The following is an 18,774-nucleotide window of genomic DNA, read 5'->3' as shown; positions in this document are numbered from 1 at the left end:
AATACTAGTCATTAAGCTACTAATATGTCATGTTTGCATGTTTGGAATCGTTGGAACAAACCATTAAGCTCTCTGTTAGTATTTTTGTATTGATGAGTCCATATAAGTATAACACAGACCTGAATGGAGGATCTTGTCATGTTATTTCTAAGAAAAGAAAGGACAAAATTCTTGGTTTAACCACACGGTATTTCTTCTACCCCTGTAAACAACATTTTTGTCAGCTACAACAAGCAGATACTGCAGAGAAACAGGTTATCATACGATACACATTGTGAAACAGACCCAAACCCACAAACTCTCGAACACATGGCGTCCCAACCAGAGGAATGGAAATAATGCGTTTTGACAAGGCCACAGTTAGGAAAGACAGAGAGAGACTGCAGAATGGGCTGAAGGTTACAGAAACAGACAGAGAGACAAATACAGTAAACCCTGATTTATACCTCATCATACGACTGTAAATTAAGCAATAGGAGTCTGAGTGGTCTGTATGTCTTTTGCACCACAACATTTCACAAAACCATGCCCCCCCCCATCACTGAGTTTTCTCATCACTTGACGAGGCGAGCGAGCCAGTAGTCGAGCAAGTGCCTGCACTGAGCAGCCAACAAACGCACCTTTTCAGTTGGAGAGCTCTGTATCTGTCAGTCCTCGTCCCTTTTATGCCCATGGACATTTCTGATGTCCTCAGTACTGTATATAGGCCCATATTGGTATGCCCACACTGCATATGGTATCGGTTAGATCGCCGGTTCTGGACAGCTGGATATCTATACAGATATATTATGCCTATATGGACATATCGGTCGGATCGGCAGGTTCTGGACGACCACATATCCAAACTACTTGACAGCAGGCACCGCCCTCCCTTGAGTCCTTGCGACATATCGCGATACTTTTTTTTGGCAATAATAATAATGCAAAAACATCAGTTTGCATTTGCTCACCCCCCCATATATTTTCATAATAAAAAGTGCCATATATCGTGAGCCCAATATCGTGTATCATGTATAGTATCGTGAAATTAGTGTATCGGCACACCCCTACTATATACTGGACTGTACGCACGCGCACACAAAATATTCTCTGTCATGCAGGGCAACTGTCAGGCACGTCCCCTCGTTGCGATAGCAACTAACGCATGTTTAGGATACTTGTTGGCAAACCTCACATTCCACAACCTTCCAAATTACAAGCCTTATCTGGAAAGATATATAGGAGCATTATCCCCTGACCCAAACAGTGGCTCAATTTGCTCACTAAATGCTCACCAGAGCCTTCTGTTGTGACCCAGAAGGATTCCTCTCTCCCTTGGTGTTGACATTTCATTTAGGATGACAAGTAGGTAATGGGGAACGATAATGGAAACCTCTGTTTTTTTTGTTGGATTTACTAGCCCTGAGGCCAGTAACATTCTGTTAATGAGCTAATGAATCACTGGTATGGCCCATGAACCATTAAACTGAGCTGTACAACACAGAACCAAATACAAATCGCTCAGGAGAAGAGCGATTCTTTACCTTTGTAATTAATGGTGTGATGGGCCTACTAACAGTGTCAATCCAGCAAGCAATACAGTCGATGGCACTCAATCCACTAGTCAATTAACCACTTAAACTATTTTCTAGTCTACTTTGTTGTATGACAAATGGCAAAAATAGCCACAAACTATTATCGAATTTTTTTGACATTTCGATTGTTTTAATATTCTTTTTTTTTATAATTGTTTTTACATTTTCTATTCTTTTTTATTTATCCCACGATTTTGTAACCCATTTTTCACCCAGTGCCAATTGCCTGAGCTTGTAATCATGGGCGCTACTCTCCCTCTGCCAGCCTGGGGAGAGCCCCGAACTGAGCTCATGCTACCTTCAACGCATGAGGAGTGAGCAGGCCACTTCTTATCACCTGACAGGGAGGAGGAGGTTCCCTGGTTAGACGTAGCGAGTGGAAGGAACACGTTATTCCCACCAGTTCCTTTCCCCTCCATCAGGCGCCCCGGCTGACCAGGGGGAGGCAGTATGGTGACCAGGATTACTGCATGTTTTTTGTGAGGGTATTACCTACCCTAGGAGACACGGGAGAACATGCAAACTCCACACAGAGAGGCCCTTTCACCAACCCCACTGATGACGCGGAGGAGAGAACACGCCCCCAGCGCCCACAGCGTCCATGGTGGGAATCCAGGACCTTAGCTGTGAGGCGACAGCGTTACCGACTGCGCCAAATTAAAAAATAATTTATAACGTTTGAAAATGTTAAAATAGCTTGGCTTAAAGTACGGATGCCAGGGTTAATTTGGCATCCGTATACATCGTAACGATACGACAATTCATGACTGTCACCTTTAAGAGTCTTGTCTTTCCATTATCAGGAGTAATAAATGCATGATAATAATCAACATCCCATGTTATCAACCGAGAACTTTATAACATGCACATCTCAGAAACCTTTCTGTTGGCTGAAAAAAGAAATAAGAAAAAGAACAGGATTCGCTGAAACTTTTCCCCCTCGAAACCAGCATCGACAAACGGGCTCTGGTTTTAATATATCCCAACGGCTTGTGGAAAAAGACACAAAGCCCCAAAACATCTAGCCTCGTCAATTCTTGAAATGTAATTCAAGCAATTTTGAGTTTCCCACTGGGACCACTGAAAGGGAGCGAGAACAATTTCTGCTATATTGTGTAATCTTCAGCGAGGCTGGCCTGAGCTGTTTGATGGCTGGTGGTGGTGGTGGCTACAAAGCAATGAATTAATCCATAAAGACCGGGAACGCATCTGTGTTACATTTTAAGATTTCTTTGGGCTATTCAAAAATAGCAGATATACAAGCTCATAGCGCGGCACCGAGTGCCGCGCTACGAGCTTGTAGATCTGCTTTTTTATTTTCTGCTATTGTGCAAATCTTTGAATATATATATATTTTTAAAGCGAACATTTTAAACTCAAAGCTTTGCTTCTGGGGGATTCTACAAATGTCTTCTAAAAAACAGTTTCTTTTTTGAAAAAACTTATGTTGCTATATATATATATCGGTGGATCTCAAACTTTTTCATGTCAAGGACCCCCAAAATTATATGTATTTGGCCGCGGACCCCCATCTGAAAACATTTTGTTCCAGGGACCCCCAAAAGCAAAGATTTGAGTTGAAAATGTATTTTCAAAGATTTGCACACATTTTCACGATTTTTCAAAAATTAGCAGATCTACAAGCTTCTAGCGCGGCACTCGGTGCCGCGCTACGAGCTTGTATATCTGCTATTTTTGAATAGCCAAATAAATCTTAAAATGACCGGTCTTACTGGGTTAAACCACCAAGAGAGAGGCTTTTCTATGCTCGTCTCCAAGGACGCCCAACTTATATTTGGAGAACAACGTGGCCATCGCACATAATAATGGGAATTAAATTAAGTTCCTGGGGACAAGAGGAGAACACCACTTCCCCTTTGGGGGGAAGCTGCGATACAAGGAGCAGGGGGAAATGAATGGCACCTTTGTGTTATGTTGGAAGGCATGTTTTTAACCCTTTGTCTTGTGAATAGTGGGACACCCTTCAAGGAAACTGACAGGGTCATTTGATTATCATTCAAGGTCAAAGGTAATAACTGTTTGCTTCCTTCTAAATCACTTATAGATCAAATTATTACATTGTGGCCTCACTGGCCTGGTAGTGCCCTTGAGCTCAGGGACAAGATGGTTCAACAGTTGAACTGATTAACCCATTAAAGGCCTGAGGTTCCGATTCTACAAAATGTCTTCTAAATCCTAACAGTTTTCAGAAAAACTTATTATGTTACTATGTCAGTGGTTCTAAAAACTTTTTTCATGTCAAGGACCTCCAAAGTTATATGCATTTTTGGCTGCGGACCCCCATCTGAAAACATTTTGTTCCAGGGACCCCCAGAGGCAAAGATTTTAGTTATGTTCACGATTTTTCAAAAATAGCAGATCTACAAGCACTGAGTGCCGCGCAATGAGCTTGTATATCTGCTATTTTTTAATAGCCAAAGTATAAAATAGATGCGTTCCCGGTCTAAATGGGTTAAAGGCTTGATCCAAACATTAATCAACGGGTAGCCCCACCAACAAAAAATAAAATAAAGTAACAGTAAACAACACAGAAACACGAGTTTTAAGTATTTGAGGGCTTGTTCAAATAAACATTGCAGTAAAACAGACCAATATTTTTGATTTATGGTGGGAATGGGATAAGCATATTTTCCATCTACAAATTAAGTGAAGTGAATAATTTGTATGGTTAAAAAAAGGAAAATCTATAAATAATAAAAGCTTTGACTGGGAGCACTTAACGCTGTGCAGTGTGTGGACTTTGTTTGTTCTTCTGCCAGTCTTGGTCGGTTGGTCCTGCACCTGCTTTGAAGTGGACGTGCATTATAAATAATGTTTACATAATGTATAATAATGTTTTATTTGGGCCTTTAACCCATTCAGTCCGGGAACGCATCTGTGTCACTTTAGATTTCTATGGCAGATCTACAAGCTCAGAGCGCGGCGCCGCGCTATGAGCTTGTAGATCTGCTATTTTTGAAATAAATAACAGAAAGTTCATGTTGTTCTAAGTCTCTTTTGGTCACTGCCAATAACAGAAAGGCAGTTGTTCTAGGTCTCTTTGGTTCCAATCGATACGATCTCTAAATCGGCAACAACGTTTGCTCAGTCGATGTCAATATTGACATGATACTCTGTTTCACATAATGATTACAATACTGTCGTTACCGCGGAAACGGTAAGCTATGAATGTGAGAGCTACGACCGTGAGAGCACCAGCAATATAAAGTAAACATAATATTAGTTTGTATTAGTTTATTTCTTAGAAGAATTGTCTTTAATGCAGTAGTATACCACTCTAAAATGGCTCTCTGACATGGCAACAGCTACTCTACACAGAAATATCCTGAATGTCAATTTGATGTTTACATTTTAACCCATTAAGACCGGGGACGCATCTGTGTCATTTCAAGATTTCTTTGGCTATTCAAAAATAGCAGATCTACAAGCTCATAGCGCGGCACAGAGTGCCGCGCTATGAGCTTGTAGATCTGCTATTTTAGAAAAATCTTGAAAATTTGTGCAAAACTTTGAATATATTTTTTAAAGCGAACATTTGTAAAATATTTTGTTCCAGGGACCCCCAGAGTCAATGATTTGAGTTACAAATGTTCGCTGAGATATACAAGCTCATTGCGCGGCACCGAGTGCCGCGCGATGAGCTTGTAGATCTGCTATTTTTGAAAAATCGTGAAAATGTGTGCAAATCTTTGAATATATGTGTTTTTTAAGCGAACATTTGTAAAATGGCAGATCTACAAGCTCATCACGCGGCACTCTGTGCCGCGCTATGAGCTTGTATATCTGCTATTTTTTTTATAGCCAAAGACATCTAAAAATGATCACAGATGCGTTCCTGGTGTTTTAGCAGTAATAACCACTGTCCATAATTTCATGTCATGTCACACTGACATGTCACACTGGCTATTTGACTACAATGTCCATGAAACAGTACTTGTAAATCAGACCACACTTGTACATTCAAAGAATGCTTCCCATTCCTGTTGATGTAGTCTGTGGATTTAGAGGGGTGTCAAACTAATTTTAGGTTGTGGGCCAGATTGGTTAAAATGTGGCTTTGTGTGGGCAGACAGTTCTTCTCTGTGCGTGAGTACGTGAAAGGCACGAATGCTGTCAATTCACATAAAACATGATTGTTAACATTAACATTCTTAGGCGACCGATTTTCAGTGGTGTAAAGTAACTAAGTACATTTACTCAAGTACTGTACTTAAGTACAATTTTGAGGTATTTTTACTCCTACTGGAGTATTTCCAATTGTCAATACTTTTACTTCTACTCCACTACATCTCAGAGGCAAATATTGAACTTTTACTCCACTACAATTATTTGAAAACTTTAGTTACTAGTTACTTTTCAGATATAAATTATTACATTATGAGACATACAATAACCACTTTAGCCCTATTTTATACCTAGGCTATTTGAAAATAGCAGATCTACAAGCTCACAACGCGTCGTGAGCTTGTAGATCGGCTATTTTCAAACATTTTAATACTTTTACTTTTGGTACTTTAAGTACCTTTTGATACCAATACTTTCGTACTTTTACTCAAGTAAATTTTTAATTCCGGACTTTTACTTGTAACAGAGTACTTAATTGCAGTATTGATACTTTTACTTAAAGACGGGGTGCCGTGATTTTCAGTGATTCCCCCCCCCTAAAACATAATCATCAGGTATTATGGTTATACGAGGAGGAAGATTGTTTTCAAAAAAGTGTACAGAAATTGTTAGAATTATGTTTTTATGTGGACACGCCTCCAGTTCATTAAGTATACCTGGTTCTCACCTTAGCACCTCCTCCACCACCTTAGCACCACCCACCTGTCCTAGTCCCTCCTCCTCCTCATGCCCACACCTGTTGTGTTATGATAATGAGGGGGAGGGTATATTTTTAATATGTCACTAAAGGGCTGTTTTTCTATTGGCACGTTTCACCCTCAAGGTTTCAGCCTCCAGGTAAAAACTCAAAATAGTCTGAGAAGACATAACACACCATAAAAACACCACCAGGCGGCTTAATGAAGTTCTATCAACCTCACAGACACATGAAAAACAGAAAAAGTGCAAAACCATGGCACCACCTCTTTAAGTAAAACATTTGAGTACTTTTTCCACCACTGCAGATTTTCAGGACTCAACAGTAAAGTGTGTATACAGGAGCGTTCAGCCTGCAGTGGCCACGCATCCAATGAGCATGCTCGGTATGCAACAGTGTGTTTGAGTGTGCGCCTACTAGCGCTGTTAATATAATTTGGTTATAATCATATGCCTGATTATCTAATAACATAACATACTGAAGTGAAACTTTCATCAAGTGCAAAAGCTGACACTTTATACACTCTCAGTTAAATTAACACTCAAGATTTCTACTGCATAGCCTGACAAAATAATTACTGGCAAGAAAGGCAAACTCACCACTGAATGCAATTTTCTTGAGCTCTTTATAAAATAGCAACATTATAGAGGGTGTCATGAGTGTGTGTGTGTGTGTGTGTGTGTGTGTGTGTGTGTGTGTGTGTGTGTGTGTGTGTGTGTGTGTGTGTGTGTGTTCATGCGGGCGTGCGTGCGTTTTACAGGCATCAGGAAACAATGTTTCCTCAAAATGCATATAGCATCCTTTGGAATAAACCCTTTTCATTTATATGAGCTTCAAACCCGTTTCCCAAATAAAGTAAATGGATGAACAAACAAGAGTCCAAGCGGTTTTACCCTCCACTACAATCTTGACAGCAGAAAAGAGAGGGATGCTTGGTGTGTGTGTGTGTGTGTGTGTGTGTGTGTGTGTGTGTGTGTGTGTGTGTGTGTGTGTGTGTGTGTGTGTGTGTGTGTGTGTGTGTGTGTGTGTGTGTGTGTGCGCAGGAGGGTGGAGTCGGGGCGTGATGCTGAGCTGGAGGACTTGTGGAGGGGCAGCTTGGCTGTCCAACACAAACACAACAAAGCCACTGTAAACATTTGGCCCCCCCGCCATAATGACATCCATTTAGGCCTTCCAAGGGAGTGCCCCCCCTTCGGAACAATGGGATCTGGTGCCTGCTGCATACAAGCTCATTATCCCCTACCACTAACACACACACACACACACACACACACACACACACACACACACACACACACGCAGATATGACCTGTTTTTTTGACCCCCCCCCCCCCCCCACCACACACACACAAAAACACTTGCATGCACAACACACACACTTCTGTTGACTATGTGCTGCTTATCTAGTGAAGCCGCATGGTGCAAGACCAGGCCTGTAAGCAAACACTTTGTTTCACTGCCATGCAGTGGTGGAAAGTAAGTACATTTACTTAAGTACTGTACTTAAGTACAATTTGGAGGTATTTTTTACTTTACTTGAGTATTTCCAATACTTTTACTTCTACTCCACTACATCTCAAAGGCAAATATTGTACTTTTACTCCACTACAATTAATTGAAAACTTTAGTTACTAGTTACTAGTAGATTTGGTTTATTATTATAAAATATATATTCGCCCTATTTAAACATTGGCTATTTGAAAATAGATGATCTACAAGCTCACAACGCATCGCGTTGTGAGCTTGTAGATCAGCTATTTTTAAAAGATTTGTATACATTTTATATATATGAAACCTGTGAAATGGGACATTCTGCATAATGAGTACTTTCTACTTTGGTACTTAAAGTACATTTTGATACCAATACTTTTGTACTTTTACTCAAGTAAATTGAGAATTCCCGACTTTTACTTGTAACAGAGTACTTCTACATTGCAGTATTGATACTTTCACTTAAGTAAAACATTTGAGTACTTTTTCCACCACTGCTGCCATGATGAACACAGACCGTCTCCCCCAACTCCCCCCAGAAAAAAAAAAACACACACACACACACACACACACACACACACGTGTGGGGCAGGCTGCAGGGAGGGGGGGGGGCAGCTAGCCCTAAAGCGGCCCGCAGACACGCACACTTTTGTTGTTTACTGCCAAGTGTGGGGTGGCTGTGTGTGGGTCATGTTCGCTTTGTTTTCTGTCAAAAAAAGGAAAGCAGGGAATCTGGTCTGGGGTGCGCACGTGCGCACGTTTGAGTCTCTGCACGCAGATGTGTGCATGTTGCACATACTGTGTGAACAGGGTAGGGGAGGGCGCTGGGTGGTCTCTCTTTCTCTCTCTTCCCCTTTCTCTTTGTGTGACACACACACACACACACACACGTTGGTACTATTATAACAACATGAGGACATCAAAATGTTAGGACGGCAATTTTATAAATCCGACACGCTCACACGCTGCACAACTAAGTATAAATCGGGCATAACTCCAATCTAACACCTAAACCTAACACCTCTAAATGACTAATCCTAACCCCAACCTGAACTGTAAGCCTAACACCTAAAACTAATTAACCATAAAAAGAACCATTTATCTGTGAGAACCAGGAAAATGGTCCCTACAATGTCTACTTAAAAGTCTACGATACTTAAATACAAGGACGCACGCACACGCACACAGCCAGCCACACACACACACACACACACACACACACACACACACACACACACACACACACACACACACACACCATAGAGTCCTAGTGTCACCCAGCTAGCATCATGTCAGAGCATCAGAGGGGCTGTGTGGGGTTTTGCAGTGTAAGCCCCAGCTGTCAGATGACAGAGCAGCCCAGTTATCAGAGCCAGCAGCTTCTCCTTGTTAAAGCTTCCACTATATCAGCGTTATTCCTCCCCTCGCTGAAGCGTAAACTCTCCAAACCAAAACCCCACCCCTCCAATAAACAAAGTGTGTGTGAGTGTGTGTGTGTGAGAGAGAGAGAAAGAATGAGATTCAAAAGGCAAAGAGATAAAGAGAAATAATGAGAGAGAGGAAAACTCAAGACGAAGAACCACAGGACCACAATGGAAACGATTCCCCAGGACTTTTTGGTGTTTTTGGTGTGCCCAAGTGTTTTACTGTACCACCGTTCTGTTTACATTTCTGACTAATAAAGTATTGGTATTCAATCAATCAATCAAAACAGAGAAGGACAGTGTGGGAGAGGAGGGGAGGAAGGACAGGAAGAGATACACATGAGGAAAGACAGGAGGGGGAGGGAGGAAGAGAGAGAGAGAGAGAGAGAGAGAGAGAGAGAGAGGAGAAAAAGGTGGCAAGAGAGAGACTGAGATAGTAGGATACTGTACAGTAGGAACATACTGTACAGTAGGGGTGGGACGATATATCGATATCTTTCTCCCGCGATAAATAATCGATATACTGCCGAAAAAAATAGATATTAATATATTTAGTTTGTGATACGTTTTTCCGACTCTGTATTTGTGTAATGATGATTTTGAACTGTTTGGTGCTATTTCATGTGTTTATAAATTGAATACAAGGACTATCGTGATATATCATTGGTGAAATTTCATGCAATATATCGTGATATCGCAATATATCGAATATCGTGATATTATTGTTATCGAGGGCCTAATATCGCCACAGATATCGTATCGTGAGATACCCATATCGTCCCATCCCTACTGTACAGTATATGCAGCAACACGCCATACAGGTCCATTATTTGATTTCTTGGTGTATATACACACAGTATACTGCAACTAACACACTCAACCGCAGGTCCTCTGTGGTTGAGATTTATCTTACATATTCAGAGAATTACAATTAAAGGCAGGTACTTTATTATAGTGCTAGAGCTCAAACACATCTACGGCCATGACCAAGCCTAATTGTATTCCGGACTCCCAACATTGTTCTGTGGAGATGGAGATCTCTTCACATCAGGGTGATTTAATTTCCAGCATTTGTCCTAATAAGCCAGTTGTTTTGGTTGTTTCATCAGCCCACGGGGTCATTGGCTCAGCGTTGCCAGATTTTGTGAGAGAAATAAGCAACCAGGTCTAGGAGAATGAGCCCAAAATAAGCGACTTGGCCACATGAGCACTTTAAACCTATATGCTGCATACATCTGCTATTTTAATGTATTCTTGAAATAAAATGCAGAATATTTGGACACCACAAATCTGGTACAGGGCTCCCTGTCAAAAAACATTTTAAGACGGGGGTTTGGTACAAACACAATTCATTTGGGGGTCCACGACATTGAGAGCCAATGGTTTACTTACTAAATGATTTAACAAATTGGAAGCAAGCCCATATAGGCAACTACACTTTAGAAACAAACCCCCCAAAAAATGCAACCCGCAACTACCAGTATTTACGAGCAACTTTACAGAAAAAGAAGCCCAAAGAGACAGTCGCTTATGATATGCGGACATGGCAACACTGCACTGGCTGGCCAAAGTGTCTCTGACTTGAACTCTTCTTGACATAAGTACAGCCCGCTGCATCCCTGCCATTCTCAGACACTCTGGAGAGCTACAGATATTACATCAATACTTCATCACTGCGGTTTCAGACCCTACACTGTAAAATCATCAGTGTTAATTTAACTAGAGTAGGCCTACATTTTTTTTTACACTCTCTAAGTTACAAATGCAGTCATGCATAAATGATCACTAGGGATCACTAGGGGTCTGCTATCCCGTTCCTCTGCCATTTAACAAAAAAAAAAAAAAGTTCCATCAGGGATATACAGTACAGGTGACATAAAAGGCTGATCTCTGCCACTTACTGTAAGTATTAGCACACACAAAACAGAAAAAAAAACACAGCACAGAAATGCATTGTAGCCTGCGGAGATGCAAATAAATCACAGCAATGCTTTGAGGAATGGAGCAGAGGAACATTAGGCGCTGGTATGATGAATTGCTGATGCAATATGCAATTATGCATCTAGCCTTGTTGTTTGGGGGTACAAGTGTCCCTGAATGAATTACATAATGGCTATTGGCGCAGGCAAGGAGCTGATAATCTCCCAACCAGATGAAATGACTTTCTAAAGCACTTATTGAAAAGCTTACCACAGGAGAATCTGACTAAGCTGCACTGATTATTACTGAGAAAAAAGGACCACAGTTAAATATTAAATGTAATTACATCAGCAGTAATTGCATTGGGGAATGTAAACTTAGTGCAATATTAAGCTGTGGTGAAGTGTATTATTTAGTATGTAATCGATTTAAATTTACGGCAGATGATATATAGAGGGAGATATCTTTTGAAAAACAAGATGTGTGAATACAAGACAAAATATTATGGGTTATGTAATTTTGGCGATGAAACTGTTCCGTGTGTCAGAAGTTTGGCAATATTAATGGAGGATATTAGGACTAATTGTGACGCCTGTCATTGGATATTGGACAGAGTGAGTGATGACCCATAACGAAGAAGAAATGTCTCTGGTTTGATCATCACTGTGGCCGTCGTGTGTGTCCTTGAGCAAGGCACTGAACCCGAGCCCTCATTGTAAATCAGTCTGGAAAATGCAGCTGGCCCCAAATGCCATCTATCCCATCTGTGACCAGAATAAGGCAGCAGTGATCTACTTACTGCCGTCCACATCAGTGCACAGACAGCTGGATCCGTTTGACTGCAACACAGTCACACTATGCAGCACTCACACACACATCCACAGGCGCACGTGCACACACTTTGGTTTTAGCAAGCTTTGGAGGACATAGCATTGACTCACAGTCATTTCATATCCTCTTTCCCTAACCTTAACCCTGACACAGTGGTTCTCAAACTTTTTTTTAATTTCAAGGACCCCCATAACTCAGAAAGTTACAGACCTGTAAGGGTCCATTTGGAACCCTGAGGGTCCCTGGACCCCAAGCCACTGCACTAGACTGGGGAATAATATGGTCAACTTGATTGACAAGTAGCTCTGCCTGACGTTCATAAGCCAAGGGAGGATTCCCTCTTGAATAAGCTGCAGAATTTTGGTTTGAGAACTGCTGGTCTAACAGATACTAAAGTAAATAAATACATCTACTGATGCACAAACTTGGACACATCATCAGTGTTGTTTCCTGGAATCACTGGGTGTTTCGGGTCTCGCAACAGACACCCTCCTCCAGGCGACCCGACCGAGGCTGATCAGACCCCGCTCTGTGTCCAAGTGGCATGCTACAGCCCCTACTGTCTCTTGAGGGGAGTAAGAGACAGTGCTAATGAGGGGGTTAGGGTTTAGGGTGGCAGGTGAGATGTTAACAGCAAGTTAACACTAAACAGATACCATAACAGATACTATATAACATTTAGCTTGTAGATCGGCTATTTGTAGATTGGCTATTTTCGGAGACACGGTGTGAGGGAGAAAGAGCAGACCAAGTACAGAGCCAACGGTCAAGTTGACTAAATATTGAGGTTTAAAAGTTCAAAGGTTAACTATCTGAAAATACACATTAACATGAATCCAACTATCTATGAAATCTATTAAAAGTTTAATCTGCAACACAATTTTAAACATGCAGTGGGGGTCCCTGCTTCATCTCTCTCTCAGCTAGGAGGTCCTTGGCCTGAAAAACGTTGAAGACCCCTGGTTATAAAGGAAACCAGCTCAAAATGATTTGACTCTTTTGTACTGGAGGTACACCAGATGTAACCATAAAGAAACCTTGAACATTGAGCACATGGCACTGCCAGGAGCAGAGGGTAGCAGGGTTGCCCAATTACGCCGTTTATTGCATTTCTACCCGAACACTATAAAATCCAGAGTGTTCCGAGTGCACAAAATGTACACTCTCATGTGTTGTACACTTTCCAGAGTTACAAGTGGACACATTATCACTGAGGATTTTGTAGGCAGTGTGTGTCAAGGTCAGTCCACATCATAAACATATAACATAAACAGGTGAATGTTTATGGATGACTGAAATAGTGAGGTGCACAGAGTCTTGGAGAAGAGTCGCCCCAAAACACTCCATTTTAACACGCCAGCATGAGTTCACACATATTCCAGTTGCATTGATTGCAGCTTGACAGGTTGGCCGGTCATTAGGACTGTTAATCATGTTTTTAAGTACCAGTCATTGATTTTTCCATGCCTTCATAACGGGTTTACACTTCAAGCCCCCCCCCCCCCCCAGTGCTGGATGCCTCAATTATGTTTTACTAAACCACACATTTATTTTAATAATACTACATGGGACATTCCGTGGAATGTTTGCTTTTCCGCTGTTTTCTTTAGGGTAATTTAACCACCAACAACAAACAAATGGGCCGTAAATCTCCCTCACAGCACGAGATCCGCCGTCTAAAACTACCGGGGCATTATTGAGTCAGTGAATACGCGACCTCCTGTGGATAGCAGACATTAGGAGGGACCATACCGACAGATTTTGTGATTATTCAAGTCACAAAATAGGGCTCATTTTGCCGGGGAACAATCTGGTGGAGCCTTAATACCAGCCCCATTAAACTGCAGGATGCTTCCACAGTGAAACGCTCATTGTAGAATCACTGAGGTTATTGAAGCAACTGGCCCAACATTGATGGGAGAACCCCCCGAGGACACCGTAGGTATGAATAAATGATAGAACAGCACAGTGGGGGGGGGGGGGGATTTCACCTCATCCCAAACCTTCAGCTTCCTTTCTGTAGCAATTGCAAAGGCCTGAGTTTGCCACTATACAGACGATGCCTGTTAAGATGACACAGCCTATATACATTGCGGGGTATTAAGCAGCAATTGTCTATACTATTCTACTCCACTACATCTCAGAGGCAAATATTGTACTTTTACTCCACTACAATTATTTGAAAACTTTAGTTACTAGTTACTTTGCAGATATAAAACATTACGTTATAAAACATACATTAACCACTTATAGCCCTATTTTATACCTAAGCTATTTGAAATGAGCCGATCTACAAGCTCGCGACGCGTTGAGAGCTTGTAGATCTGCTATTTTCAAACATTTGGAAACCAATACTTTTGTACTTTTACTCAAGTCAATTTTGAATTCCGGACTTTTAATTGTAACAGAGTACTTCTACATTGCAGTATCGATACTTTTACTTAATTAAAACATTTGAGTACTTTTTACCTCCACTGGTATTAAAGGAGGAGTTCACCCAAAAAATTACTTATTTTCTATCAATTACACACCCCATGAAGCCTTGATTTCATGGATTTACTTTTGTTTTTGTGGCATTCCTAAGACAATAATTTGATGACTGTGTGTATTTCCGGTAGGAGACACAAATAATCTACTTTGTGTCTCCTACCGGATACATTAGCCGGTAGGAGACAGGAATCAAATTATTAGCTTAGGAATGCAACAAAAACAAAAAATAATCCATGGATTCAAGGCTTCATAGGGTGTGCAATTGATAGAAAATAAACCATTTTTTGGGTGAACTCCTCCTTTAACATTGAGTGCCAGAATTGCCAGAATTATTTCTGGCTATGTTGTCCCAGTGCCAGAGATTTTTTCCAAGGTAAAAAAAAAGTGCTTAGGAAGCGAGATACAGCCTTTTTCAGTTATAAGTTAAACAAGGAGTGGATGGAGCTGCAAATCTTCAGATAATGATATGATATCTTGGATATCATGTTAAAAAAAAAGAAAAGAAACGTTGGCACGTTGCGCCATAGCGGTAAAACACGTGAAACACGTCAATGGCACTCAATGAGTTAAGTTAATGTGCGGTGGTACTGTATGTGTTCATGTGTACAGCTCAAAGCAGTACCTAGCCTATTTATGCAGTACCATCTTCTATTTTAACCAGCATATTATACAGTATGTATTATTATAGATATATGATTTTTTTTTCATATATGTCATCCATATTAGGGGTGGGACGATATATCGATATCGTCCCACCGATATATATTTCTCCCGCGATAACTAATCGATATACTGCCGAAAAATATCGATATTAAAAAAAGTTTAACAGTAGTTTGTGATACGTTGTTTTTCCTACTCTGTATTTGTGTAATGATGATTTTGAACTGTTTGGTGCTATTTTATGTGTTTATGAATTGAATACAAGGACTATCGTGATATATCGTTGGTGAAATTTCATGCAATATATCGTGATATCGCAATATATCGATATTTTCAGATATCGTGATATATCGTTGGTGAAATTTCTTGCAATATATATTTAATATCGTGATATCGCAATATATCGAATATCGTCGAATATCGTGATATATATTGTTATCGTGGGCCTAATATCGTGATATATATCGTATCGTGAGGTACCCATATCGTCCCACCCCTAATCCATATGCTGTGATATTTTTACACCTTCACACAATGCACATGTACGATTCATACTGAACATCCGATGGTTTCATTTTACGCTCTCAAGAGTTAAAGATCTATAAGGGTCCATTTGGTTTCATTTTACACTCTCAAGAGTTAAAGATCTATAAGGGTCCATTTGGTTACCAACTCTCCATAATTTAGCTGGGGACCACCTGGAACCCCCTCAAGGACCACTGGTGGTCCCCGGACCACTGGTTGAGAACCACTGCTCTACAGTATATTTCTAATAATTTGCCACTTTTTGCATGACATTTATCATGCTCATATTTGAGCCACTTGATTTGTTTATAACCGTACTTAACAATGGGTATTGTATGGGTGTATGTGTATGTGCAGTCTACCTCCTGTCATGTCCCGTGTTTGTTCAGAGCACACTGGGAAAGGTTTCCAGCAAACCTTGGTTTATATACCAATAAACTACCGGTAAGACAAAATAAAACAATCCGATGGAGAATTACATTTTTTTAATAAATCCAATGTATTCATTCAATACTACAGGTAGCTGTTTTAGCAAACGGGTGACAAAAGACTCCATTTACTCAAGTATTCCTACAGTAGGTGAATTGCAAGGTTGAATCAAATTGTACAGGGAGGTAAATAACTCAAATCAAGAGGTAAATTAAAACTTATTCCAGTCCCAGCAACAATAATATTGTCCCTGAACAAAGGCACTTACAGCATATTAATTTAGTCAGTGTTCATTATAAAACCCGGATTATTTGTTGTTCTTCACCTTTAGTAATATTTCTTGGTTAAAGGTCAAATAGCAGTGAGTAAAATCTGCGTCCTGAGATAAGGCGTCCAGCAGGTAGGTAATCTCTGCCAAGTTCTAATGCTATAATAACCACAAACCACCTGAAATAATCAACATCTTCTCTATTGTTCTCTAATGAAGCTGCTGCTGGTTAATCCAACTTGACAATGACTCATTGTCTCTCAATGGCACCATTGAGACAACGTATCCTGCATTCAGGGTAACTGCATTAAATAATTACCTTTTAGTTGCCATCAAGCTGTGTAATCTCAGTCTTTCATGCCTCTGCTGAGATGCACCTGTTGTTAGCTATCTCTGCAGACCATGCTCCAATACAGGCTTCTGTTAACAGTACATGCACTTAATTAGTGAGCAAGGAGCTGATGTTAGCTCCTTATTGGCTTCTTAGTGTCAGCATAAAATAAGATGACAATATTTTTGTCCAGAGTTAAAAAAAAAGATCTATTGATCGAATTGTAACTATTGGTCTAGACTCTAGAAGAGTTCTAATCCCAAATGCTGAATATACATTTTGGAGCCTACCTAATGTCATCAATCAATACCTTCTTTTACACATGCCCTTTTCCAGCCGCTCGTCAAAAAGCCTATTCCGGACTGTTGGGGACCTACTTCCAATCTAATTCATGTCCGTCACAGCACAGAAACTGCTCCTCTTAAAGTTACGAATAAACGTCGTTTAGGAGCACACTTTGTTCCATTTTAATTATAATTGATCTTTAAGTGCAGCCTTCAATACAATTTAATTAACCAGCTCAGCGACACTGGAATGCTCCTCTCCCCCGGACAGACAGTTCTGCCCAAGTGAACTTTGGTGTGCCACAAGGCTCCATTTTAGGCCCCTTTCCTTTTAGAAATGTCTGCGAATGTGAATGTCTCAGACTAGCTGATTGACTGACTGAATGAGTGAGTGATGAAGTTACACCATTGTTTGGCCGGTTGGCCATACAAAAAGCCAATTGCAGAGCAATCATCCCTCCAGGCTCCATCCCGTGGAGCCTGGAGGGATAGAGAGCCATACAATCATATTTACTGATTTTGGTCAAAAATGGGTTAAACACAGATTCAGAATCTTCAAATATATGTGTATTATCAGCATCATTTCACAGAGCAGACTCACCACTGTTGTTAAATAACATCAACTGATTATGTAAACTCTGTCATTCAAATCATCATTCAGTAATGTTACAAGATAATCCCTCTCAAAGTCACGTCAAGTCCAAATAAAAATAAATGAACCACAAAATCAAGTTATAATCATTAAAGTCAATGATTCTGGCTTTAACCATAGTTTTAACGCGTCGCAGATCTTGGTCTATCAAAAAAGATACCCAGGCAGTGAGGAAGATTTTCTGATGTGTTTTTAACTACATCTAAAAGTGTAGTTGCATATAGGAGACATTACATGCTGTTGCATATACCAGTTTGGTGACAACTGACAGATTTCTCTGAGTAATGTACAAAGAGTCCAAAACTCTTACCTCATACTCCCCCATTGTCAGCTCTGCCAGCTACTGAGATGTCTGCTGCTTCTCTCCACTCACAACAAGGTGACCCTCAGTTGCTCCCCCTAGGAAAATGAAACACATTCTGAGATAGGGGTCTGGCCAGAGATTTCTAGGATCTAAAACATGGCATAAGTCCATCATAAAAAGGAAACAAATTACCACCGGGCAACTACCGCCCCGTTTCCATGCTTTGTTGGAAAAAAATGCATCAAAAGTGATCAAGAAAGTCAATTAAATAACAAGAGTTTTGGGCAACATTTCCTCTCTTTTCAACAAAAGTGCTCTCAAGACTCTAGCTGGAGCCCTCATTCAGTTCCATTTTGATTATGCTTGCACTTCTTGGTTCTCCAACATCTCAATGTCACTCAAAACTAAGCTTCAGACCTACAAAAACAAACTGATACGATCGGCCTGAAGCCCATGACCACCTAATTCCAACACACTACTACTTTGGGATGGCTCAGGGTAGAAGACTGGGTTAAGCAAATATCACTGGGATTGGTATTTAGAGACGGTGCCCTCAATACCCTCATACCTAGGCTGTCAAACTACTTCAAGGTGAGAAGAAGGTGACACAAGAGGGAGCGACCATGATCTGGTAGCACCCACATTTAGAACAAACAAGGTAAAGTTCTCATTCTACTGCTCTGCCACCAAAAAGGATGTTTAACACTGGTTTCTTTCAAAATTGTCCTGAAAAAAACATCAGGAGACC

The sequence above is a fragment of the Gymnoscopelus braueri genome, assembly GCF_963280865.1.
Source record: "Gymnoscopelus braueri genome assembly, chromosome: 16".
Taxonomy (NCBI): domain Eukaryota; kingdom Metazoa; phylum Chordata; class Actinopteri; order Myctophiformes; family Myctophidae; genus Gymnoscopelus; species Gymnoscopelus braueri.
The sequence above is the reverse complement of the archived record's forward strand: the minus strand, read 5'-3'. Positions refer to the sequence as shown.